We start from the raw sequence: 11,093 nt of genomic DNA on the forward strand, positions 1-11,093 counted from the left end.
TTCTCAACCCTCTCTTAAAAACAGATAATGACTATAATATAATCAGACTTGAAATCATTACAGACTATAAAATCAGAGAAAAGAATAATTTGCCCCTAACGTTGAAAAAATCAGAATTCTATTAACCCTTTGTGAGCTTAGCCATTCCAAATTACACGGGAGGCAGATGGGGTCCCACTGGACCCCAAAGCATTTTGGTGGATTTCTGCCTTATGCATAAAGCTACATCATTTAAAGTTTGTGCATATGTACCCAGGACATGGCACATGGACACTAAAAAGGTGTAAGCAGTGGAGCAGGGCTATAAGCAACGCATATAAAACTGTTGAGTATCAGTAAATTATGAAGGTGGAAGCCATATCACTCTGGGCCATTACCTGTGTTAAAAAGGTGGTGAAAATGAATGATACAATATGTGATCAGCTTGGCTGTGCAAAAATACCCAGTCTCTGTAAAATGTACTTGCTCATAACTGTCTCAGACTTTTGTGGCTGGCTTATTTATTCCTGATTTTAAAGGACTCAATTTAGTGTTACTGCTTCCTCACCAATAATTTTAATTTTAAGTTCAGTACATAAGATGACAAGGAAAACTCTTGTAGTATGCCTGTGATGCTTTCCTGGTGACATTTTGTCACTCTGAATCTTAGCCTAACATTAATGTTATTTACTCCAAATTGTAAAATAATTGCTTTGTGTGCACTAAAAATATATATTTGATGAATGTTAAGAAGATTTGTTGATGAGAAGGTTGGAAGACAACTTAACTTGGACATTTGGGATGTATGTTTAACAGTGACAGAAAGAAAAGAGGAGAGAGAGACAGAATTCTTTGAAAAGAGGTCATGGAGACAGAATTCTTTTATAAAGGACGGACATTCTTGATCTACTCCTGTTCCCTATATTGCACTATCATTGAAACACACACACACACACACACACACACACACACACAGAAAGAGCATACCCTTTGGTTGGGGTGAGTACATGCTGCAGTTTACTGATGACCAATATTGTATTGGTCATCATTGCATCTTCTAATGATTCTTGCAATTGCCCAGTGCCTTCAGGCACTCAATGATTGTTCATGCATCTGGGTTTGAGAGCACTACTACCTACCGGTATCTTAGTTTTGTAGTGGGGAATAGGGGTTGGGTGATGATGTTTATATATATATATACCAGTATATATATATATATATATATACAGTGCTTGTCAGAAGTATCAAGCGCCATGCGTCCCTCCTACGAAACAAACCTTTCAACATTGAAAAAACATATAAATAATGCATTTTATTTATCTTTAGTGCTTCGTAAGGTATCCTTTACGCTTCTTCACGGACCTGAGACGTCTTGGAAGTGAAAGGGCGAGGTTCCTGAGGTGCTGGAGGGGTATGTTGTCCCAGGAGTCACGAATGGCGGCTTCCAGCTTAGGCAGAGAGCTCACGTCCTTCCCTTGGAGATTCTTCTTTACGAGGTACCAGACGTTTTCTATCGGGTTGAGGTCTGGGCTATTGCCTGGCCAGTCTTTCATGAATGATACCTCATAGTCACGATGCCAATTAGTGACCATTTTGGCCTTATAAGCAGGTCCACTGTCCTGCTGAAACACTCGTGCACCTGTGAGCTCGAACGACTCTGGTAAATGATCACAAAGAAGCTCCAGATAAATGTCCTGATTCACTCTGCAGTTCTTGGGAAGCACAAGCTTCCCCAAACCTTTACCAGAAAAACAACCCCATACCATGAGTGAATCAGGGCGTTTAACTGTGCTTTCCACGTAACGTGGGTCAAGCGGGTCACTACCTTTGCGCCGGTACACCCGTGCTCCTCGATTACAGGTAACACTAAACGTTGCCTCATCAGACCACAACACTGACAACCATTGCTCCTCACCCCAGGTAAGGTATTTGTTAGAAAAGGCAAGCCTACGAAGTCGCTGGTAACGTGTAAGAAGAGGCCTTCTCACAGGCCTGTGACTTGTGTAAAGTTCATGGACTCTTTGAGACTGTGCACACAGAAACCTCACCAAACACTTCAAGGTTGCTCTCCTTTATTTTCCTTGCACTTACACAAGGATTAGACTCCACTGCACGTTTTAAAAATTAACAGACCTCGGGGAAGTTTTCCTGGGCCTACCAGACCGCGGTTTCTTTGTGGGAACATCACCACTGTTTTCCACTGAAAACGGGCACATCACCTACGCACTGTCGATCGAGTCACACCAACCAATTCACTAATTTCCTTCATGGGGTGGCCTGCCTCCTTTAGAGCAATGATCTGGGATGTGATTCCACTCGATAGTTCACAGGTAGGTGCCATACAAAGTGGCAAAAGCCAAAACACTGCGGGACACTTGGTAAAAAATGGCGCAATAAGAGAGGGAGATGCGGCGTAGTTCCTCTCTCTCACGCAGCCCATAGGCAACTGAGGCGGGAACCAACCAGCGCGCAGTAAGTCCTCAAGTCCTCAAGCTCCCGTGATGTCATGCTAGCGCCCCAAACGTCTGGGTCAATTTTTAGTACCAAAAACAGGTGATTCTTTTTTGGCCATAAGTATTGCGCGCCCTGCCATAGGCGCTCGATACTTCTGACAAGCACTGTACAGTACATCCCCCTAGTACGCGCCTATATGGGCGGCAGAGGACGTCGCGTACTAGGAATTCGCGTACTGTGAATACATAAACATATGGGAAAAATTACATATGGGCAGCACCCTCCTTCATGGGCAACCCTTGAGACACCTTTCAGAGCTAAGTATTGTACTGTACAGGGAAACTGTCTAAAAGATATTACCTAAGATAAAGTAAACGAGCAAGATAATGGCTTTACTAGGTAAATCAACAAGGATATGGCTTAACTAAACCAACAAGAATATGGCCGCTCACCTTTACTCGTTATCGCTTCTTGGGGGTCAATGTTGCGTATTTGGAGTAACCCTGGATTTGGGCCACTCTTCGCTGCCCAGCTCACTTACAAGGAGTTCAGTTCGCGTACTAGTAAATAATACACTAAAAAAAAAAAAAAAATAAGTCCTTGCGTACAAGGGGGATCACGTACTTGGAACTCGCATACTATGGGGATGTCTATCTATCTATCTATCTATCTATTGCCAGACGCCTCAATCCCGTTTGGGGTGGCCACAAACAAATCGCCTCCAAGTCGCCCTGTCCCCCGCCATTTCACTCCCCTGCTCCTAGCTCACACCCCCCTCTCTCATATACCTCTCCACCCCATCCCTCCATCTCATCCTCGGCCTCCCCCTCCCTCTTTCCCCCTCCACCTCACTCACATACACTCTCTTCGTCAGTCTTTCACCCTCCATCCTCTCCACATGGCCAAACCACCTCAGTGTGTACTATGGGGATGTACTGTATATATATTTTACACAGGTACGGTGTATATTCTCCTGCTTTTGAAGAACAGTACTGAAAGGTTTTTTCATAGACATGTAATTATAGATTGCTTTCTATTACAGTTTTGTATGTTAAAATCCCGGCTCTGAAGGGAACATAAAAGGGCGTGCATGATTATTCATAGACACCAGTTAACAGTACTGTACTGTGTGCAGTAGTTTATTTGATTATATGATCAGAATTTGTACAGTGGGTCACAAAAGTATTGGTGCACATTATGTGTGAAACATTTTGGACCACAAAACGTAGGTCACTGAGACATTAGTGTCTAACCTACCACACATTGGTAATCCTGATGTCGGGAGGTGTTGTATATCACCAGCTAACAATATCCTCTTGCAAACATATAGCATGTGTTATGCTTCTATAAACAGACATTCTTCATACAAAATGAGACACTGGTAAACATCAGCAGTTGTTCAAATGTTTTAGGTAGACATCGGACCCCCTGTACACTGATACTTTTGTGACCCATTGTACGTTGAGTTGATGATAAATAAATATTTAGCTTCCTTTTAATAAATTGAGCACAATATTGTTGGTTTTCCAGCTGGAATGTTGAAGTAAAAATTGTGTATATCATTAATGCATCACCATTGATAAATTAGTGTGTGTGTGTGTGTGTGTGTGTGTGTGTGTGTGTGTGTATGTGAGGTAACATGCTTGAATTTTCTGTGTTTTGTATTACAGATTTACAACATTTTGATGGCTTCTGTTGGCAAAGGGTCACAGCTTGTGCCCACGCATGATCTGCACCAAAAATGCCAAGTGACATAGAGTATTTGCTGAATACTTGGTGCTAATCTTGTGCTAAATAAGTTTTAATAATTACTTAACCCTTCATCAGTCTTAAATTACAGTGTGTACAGTTTAATGTAATGATTAATTTGTATGTGCTGTAGTAACCAACTTACTTGAATCTACTTTAGATATTGCCTGTGGTTCTCAGACTTAACACACTAATAAAAATCCTGTACCATAATCCTTATAATACCAGATATTTTAGTGTAGCCAATAGTATCATAAGTACTTAAGCATAGTAAAATTTAATTGCATTTGAAAAGTATATGAATGTTTACTAACTCTTTGCACTTAACTGAAGAAACTTTTTATGATTGTGAAGTTTAAATTCAGCTCAGTTATCACTTTTGTCAGCATTAGGTATCAGTCCCATGTATTAAAATTCAATATCATTCGGGAGTTTTGAGCCTCATGAATGTGAAAAGGTACAATAGTTGAGCATATTGAAGGAGAAGTGTTGTGAAGTAAACACTGAAAAATTAATCTTCATTAATTTGTGCCTTAGTCACCTTTGACTTGTGTGAAACTAGAAGTCATTACTACAAAGTGAAACCTATGCTTCAAAGTCTAACAGTGTTCCTAATGCATTATTGATCAAAAATGGGTTAATGGAGTGATATAAATATTTTAGTAATTAATTATGAAGCATTTGTAATCTGGACATTAATGATGATTTATTTAACTTAGTATTTACAGATCTCTGTAATTAAAAACATAATTTGTATTGAAGTTCAGTAGAGCTCCAGTTATTTGTATATAATAACAACCTGTATTTGGTCATCAAAAGTTCTCATCAACACTAGTCCCCCCCCCCCTCTCTCTCATGTGCTCTACTGTATGTCTGTCACTTTATATATCTAACACCCCCCTCACGCACACACACACACACACACACACACACACACACACACACACACACACACACACACACACACACACACACACACACACACACACACACACACACACACAGTATATACATGGCATGGACCCTTTGGAAAGGCCCAAAGTAACAATTTGGTGAATCATAATTAAAGTTTTCTGAATGGCTACTGAAACAGATTTCCTTTGATAACTGGAGTTCTACTATTTTTAGTTATATTGTATACAACAGTGCCTTTATAATGCCTTGTAGAGTTTAACTCTGCAGCTGATTAAGTAGTTGAAGAATTGACAAGTTGCTCTGTACAACTAGTACTAGTCATGTAGGTATGTTTTGAGGACAAAATACTGGTAATGTTGGTGTCATGAAAATTTATCTGTCATTCTTCATAGATTTCCTGAGTTGAATGCGCACCCTTCAAAAAAGAATTGTTACATATTTCGTCGCTACATTTAGAAATGCTAGATGAAGTGGGTGATACGATTCCTTGAGTATTGCCATTAAAGTTGGTTCGCTTGCTTGTCATTTCAGTCACAGCTTGAGACATGAGTGGGAGTGGGAATGGGGGGATAGGTTGACCTAAGTATGGTATATTAGACTTTTCAGTATGATATGAGTTACATAAAGCTGTAAGTGTTACTTACAAGTTGAGTAGAAGCAAGGCATGTACTGTATAGGCAAGCTATGAACAAATGATACTCCCCTACTGTTACAAACCAAGATAAGTGAGACAAACCTAAACACAGACAACAGTAGATTAAGGATGTTGATAACATATATAGTAGTATCAACAACAAAGAGTACAAATAACAACTGCTGTAACATTAGCAATTAATAATAATATCCATCTACTTATCATCCAGCCTTTAGTCAGGTACTTCAGGACCTAGGACTAGGCTACTCATTCCTGATATTTAAGACAAAGGTGTCAAGCTTTGCGTGCCCCTTAGTGACGTTATTTGAGCATTAACCTACTAACCACCCTCCAGATGGAAACTTACAGACCACATTGGTTGGTTCACCAAAGCTCATTAGAGGGCAGCCATTTGTTTACAGTACTGTATATGCTTACCACTCAAGTAAATGGTTTCCTGGATCACAGGAAGTCATTTTATTGTCATTCATCATAGAGTGAACTGAAGGATGCACTATTTGGGTGAATGGATGGTAACATATAAAACATGTTTTACAGTCCAAGAGTTCTCAATACATTGTGCCATGAGTAAAGAACAGGATAATTTAAGTGACAAACTATCCAGGCATTTCATTTCCATCCTATTATTTTACTTTATTCATTGTATGTTCCTATGCCTTGAGATGTCTCCATGGTGATACTTTTCTCTGGTTGATGCAAATCTCATATGTGATTGGTTTGGCATTGCCTTCTAGTGACATCACCTGAGTCATTTAATATGTAATTTGAAGCCATATTGTATTCACATTCTTCCAGATTGAATAATTTCATTCTGGCACCTGGCCAAGGATGTAGAAGTACCAATCATACAAAGTTTCCCCCCCCCCCCTTTTTTTTTTTTTTTTTTTTTTTAATGGGGAAATTTATTTTACTGAGTTACACCTTCATAGATCACATGGCTCTGCTAGGTGACAGAAGAGTGCTAACTCTCCCAGCAGGGCGGTTACCTGGGCGGGGCGTAAACTCTTGACCTTTTGGTCTCGAGTCAGGTACTCTACCATTGAGCCACCCTGCATACAAAGCTTCATATCATACTGACCCCATGTGTAATGATACTATTTTTGGAGGGGTGTACAGTACTTTAAATACTGTATATCAAGTTTAAAACATCGTAATAGCAATGGAATGGGTGAACTTAAAGTGTTTTGCTTTGAATTAGTGTAATTGTTCTTATTGTTGTATGTTGTACAGCTACATGTCCAGCTATAAGTATGGCTGAACCATAGATGTAGACATGCAGGATTTCTCTCTTATTGGTTCTCCATTGCATCCAGAGCAGACCCATCTCATCTTGTTAACTAACCATTTTTTTATTATATATATATATATATATATACAGTAGTTAAGTTCTGTACATAACAGTAAGACATAATCATCAAGTGTTAATAACAAGATACTGTTCTATCAGTGAATGGTTATGGGTTTATGAGGTTAATTGTTAAGCCAGAGTATGGTTACTTGAACTGTATACACACTGTATTATTGAAATATATTGTTCAGATGCTTTAATCTTCCACATGTAAATTGACATCCAGTATTTTGTCCACGTGACTATGCTTCTGTCTTGTCATATTTTGTAGTTAAAACTAAGTTTGTCAGTTTGAAATAAACAGTAACATTATTCTGAAGTATTAATTTAATTGAAATTCAGTATATTTGAAGGGTAGACTTTGAGGTAAGTTTTGTGTATGTGTTTGTGTTGATTGCAGGAATGAAAGAGAGGCAGTGGAAAGATTTCAGAAATGGAGAGATAGAATAGGGCACAAGAGCTTGAAAGTAAATGTGGATAAAACAAAGATGATGATGTATAGGGCCGGTGGTGGTACTGTCAAAGCAGAGGGAGTGTTGCCATGTGCAGTTTGCCACAAGAGTGTGGGAAGTAACTTCATCCTTGTGCAACCCCCATTTCCTTGCTCGTTGTAGTTGAGGGGCTTTGGAGATGTCGATTGGAACTTGTGTGGGTGAACCATAGCAGGGTACCTTAATCCTTCGGCCGTGACCGAGCATTGCCATTCCCCTGGATGTGGCCTAAGTCCCTAAAAAATGAAATTGCTAATTATAGCTTTGCTGCTACTTTTCTAATAGGAATTGACTGTGAAGTTTCCATTTTTTACTGTGATAGTGGTCAAAAGTGCACCTTTCTACAAGAAAATTGTCTTTTTCTGAGAAAAAATGTGAACATTTTTGCTATTGTCTAATTTTGCATCTATATTGACTTGCGTTGCTTACACTCTGCTAAAATACATCATGGAAGCATGATCATGCCAGAGAACCAACTTACCTTTTACAGAAGTTCATATTTCATTGTGCAGTAAGACCCATTATGGGGTATATATGTCATAACGCTCGTCATTAATTGGATTTGCTTTGGGTAAAACAAAGAAAATGTGATAAGCAATCTGTTTTTATTTTGTTATTCAGGCTGATATTGTTTTTTAGGCCTAGCTACTCTTTTCTCCAGCACACAATAGAATATCCTAGGTAGGCGCAAAGCTCAAATTCGAGGGAATGCAGCCATCTTACGCAGTAAGTTACAGTATACGGAAAAGCTTTTTGTCGGCTGTGGACTGTAGTCGCCTGACACAACATGAAAAATAATTACTAGTAGGGTGACCACAGTTGCCTCACGCGGCCAGAAGGGTAATTAAGTCCGCGGTGTGTGGAAGTTTGGTTGCTAGGTGGATGCCGCACTTACGTCTCCACTTTGCTCTGGCCTCTTCCCTCTCCTTAGGTCCCTGTTGCTGCCTCAACTAATTTTGCAGGACTCTTTTCTTCTACTGTTGCTTCTTCTATCCTTTCTCCTATCCCCTCTATTCTATCTTGGCAATAAATTGAGGGGAAGTTTCCACATTCATCAAAATTCTCATTATTAAACTTTAGTACGTTACAACAGGAAGGTTTGGCACCACCCCAGTGTATGGACCTCTGCAGAGATGAAACTGCTGCTTAGCTGCAGCTTTCGGATCTGGGGGATGCTGTTGCTTAGTGGCAGGACTCTCTGCCAATAGCCGGTGGCCCATCATTGTGCTGGGAGACTGCTCTCCCCACGATGTTGCTATCCCTTCATGGGTAGGGCAGGGAGTCCATGCTTGCAGCTTGATCCCTACTTGGATTGTTGGCCAGGTCTCTGGACTCCAGATTCCACCCAAACGATCTTTTCTTTTCAACAGTCATGGTAGCATTTTCCTTCCCAAAGAAAATAATGGAGGCTGTTTCTGGTTCCTCCTCCCCTGGTTCTGCTTATTTTTTTTACCCTGATCGCAACCTTGCCTTTTTTTCCTGGTACAGTACACCCTCAGTATAATGAACATATTGGTACCAGACCCTGTTCGATAATTTCCCAGGCGTCGTGGCTTTTACTGAACAATGATCGTTAAATATACAATACCGTTTGGCCGTACACAGAAGCATACGGCTAGGTCTAAATGGCTGTTTTTCTCAATAAATGGCTCATTTTATGGCCTCTCACGATGCTGGTCATCCAGAAAATGATGCGACATTCTGCGGGACGTGGAGGAGCTCAGGTGGGTGTTCTTAACTAAATGTTCTTAGCTAATTATATCTTTACAGGAATGAGCCAAGCTCGTACTGTTCTGTGTTTTGAATCATTTTTATCATATGTATATTTGAACTTATGAATAGCTTTGGCACACACTATTTCATTCAATGGTGCATTCCACTGAGTAATTACTCTGCTTGGGAAACTGAATTTCCTTACATCTTTATTACCTCTCTTTGTACAATTTTTTTCAGTGACCTCTTGATGTTGCTTCCCCATAGGTTACATACTCATCATTTATGTCTATTTTCTCCTTTCTTGTCATGCATTTATGTAACATAAACACATCTCCTCTTTTCTGTCTCTCCTGTAATGTTGGCAGATTTAACTTTTCTAGTCTTCATAGCTTAGATCCCTTAAGCTTGGAGCCCATCTTGTAGCAGCCCTTTGTACCTTTTCAATCTTATCGGTTTTTTGAGATGTGGATTTCAGAGTACAGATGCATACTCCAGAGTTCGTCTAATGAATGACGTGAATATTTTTCTCAGCGTGTCATCATTTATATACAGGATGTGAATGCTTCCCTCATATTAGCAAGCAGTGTGTACATGTTCCTTACTTTCTCATTTATGTGGTCAGCCGTTGATAGTCTGTAATTGATAATCACTCCTTAATCCTTCTCCTTTTCTGATGTGTGTAGGGCTGAACTTCCTAAATTATAATCCCAGTGAAATACCCACCAGTGGAAGAGACCCTGGGGAGGGCATGACACCCACCCCCAAGAGGAGGCCACGGGGAGGCGCACAGGGGCCCCGAGCCACACCAGCCCACGTCCCTCCCTACCATACGCCCCTCTTCCACCCAGCCAGACCATAGTGAAGTGCATTGTCCAGGTGCATTACCCTCTGACCTGGACAGCACACACCAGACTCGGGGTGGGACTTCTTTGCATACAGTCCCATGTAGGCCCTCAGTAACATCCACCGGACCTGCCACTTGAGGAGGAATGACTACCAGTCATCCCAGTCCTACATACCCCAAGGGGAGCAGCGGCACAGTAAAGTCCACCGGACTTGCAGTAGAGGAAGCGTCCATCGGATCTCCCTCTTCTGCCACCCACTTATGGGAGGAGGGGCACAGTAACATCCACCGGACTTGCCGTTGGAGGATCGTCCATCGGACTTCCCCCATCTGCCATCCCAAGGAAGGGAGCAGAGCCTTGGTAGCATTCACTGGACCTGCCATAGAGGGGGCATCCACCGGATACCCCTCGGCTGCGACTTTCCCCCGGCAGCGGGACCTCGGTAACGTCCACCAGACTTACCGCAGGTGCAGGAACGTCCATCAAACTTCCTTTCCCTGCTGCCCCCTGGACGAGTGGTGCCCTGGTAATGTCCACTGGACTTGCCGGGCAGGAGGAACATCCACCAGACTTCCTTCCTCCATTACACCGGGAGGGAGCCTTGGTAACATCCACCGGACTTGCCAGGCGGAGGGAGCATCCACCAGATCTCCTTCCACTGCCCCAGAGTGGAGTTCCGGCAGCGTCCACTGGACCTGCCAAGCTGAAGAAACGACCACCGGTCTTCCCTCCTCCAATACCCTGGAGGCTTCCGCTGAGGGCAGCATCCCTGGCTTGGCCCGCCCCTCCAGAGGCCAAGCGAGACACCCCTCACGCCTCCCCCATACCACTAGGGGTGGAGATTGCTCCCCTACAGAGTTCCGGTGGGAGGACATCTGGAGCGGACCCGTTGTGAGCCTGGGTGTCCTGTCCCTGCAGCCGAGCCCTTGACGTCCCCAGCA

Source organism: Coenobita brevimanus, chromosome 14 (genome assembly GCF_032717465.1).
Source record: "Coenobita brevimanus isolate Jiangsu-jjx chromosome 14, ASM3271746v2, whole genome shotgun sequence".
NCBI classification, from domain to species: Eukaryota; Metazoa; Arthropoda; class Malacostraca; order Decapoda; family Coenobitidae; genus Coenobita; species Coenobita brevimanus.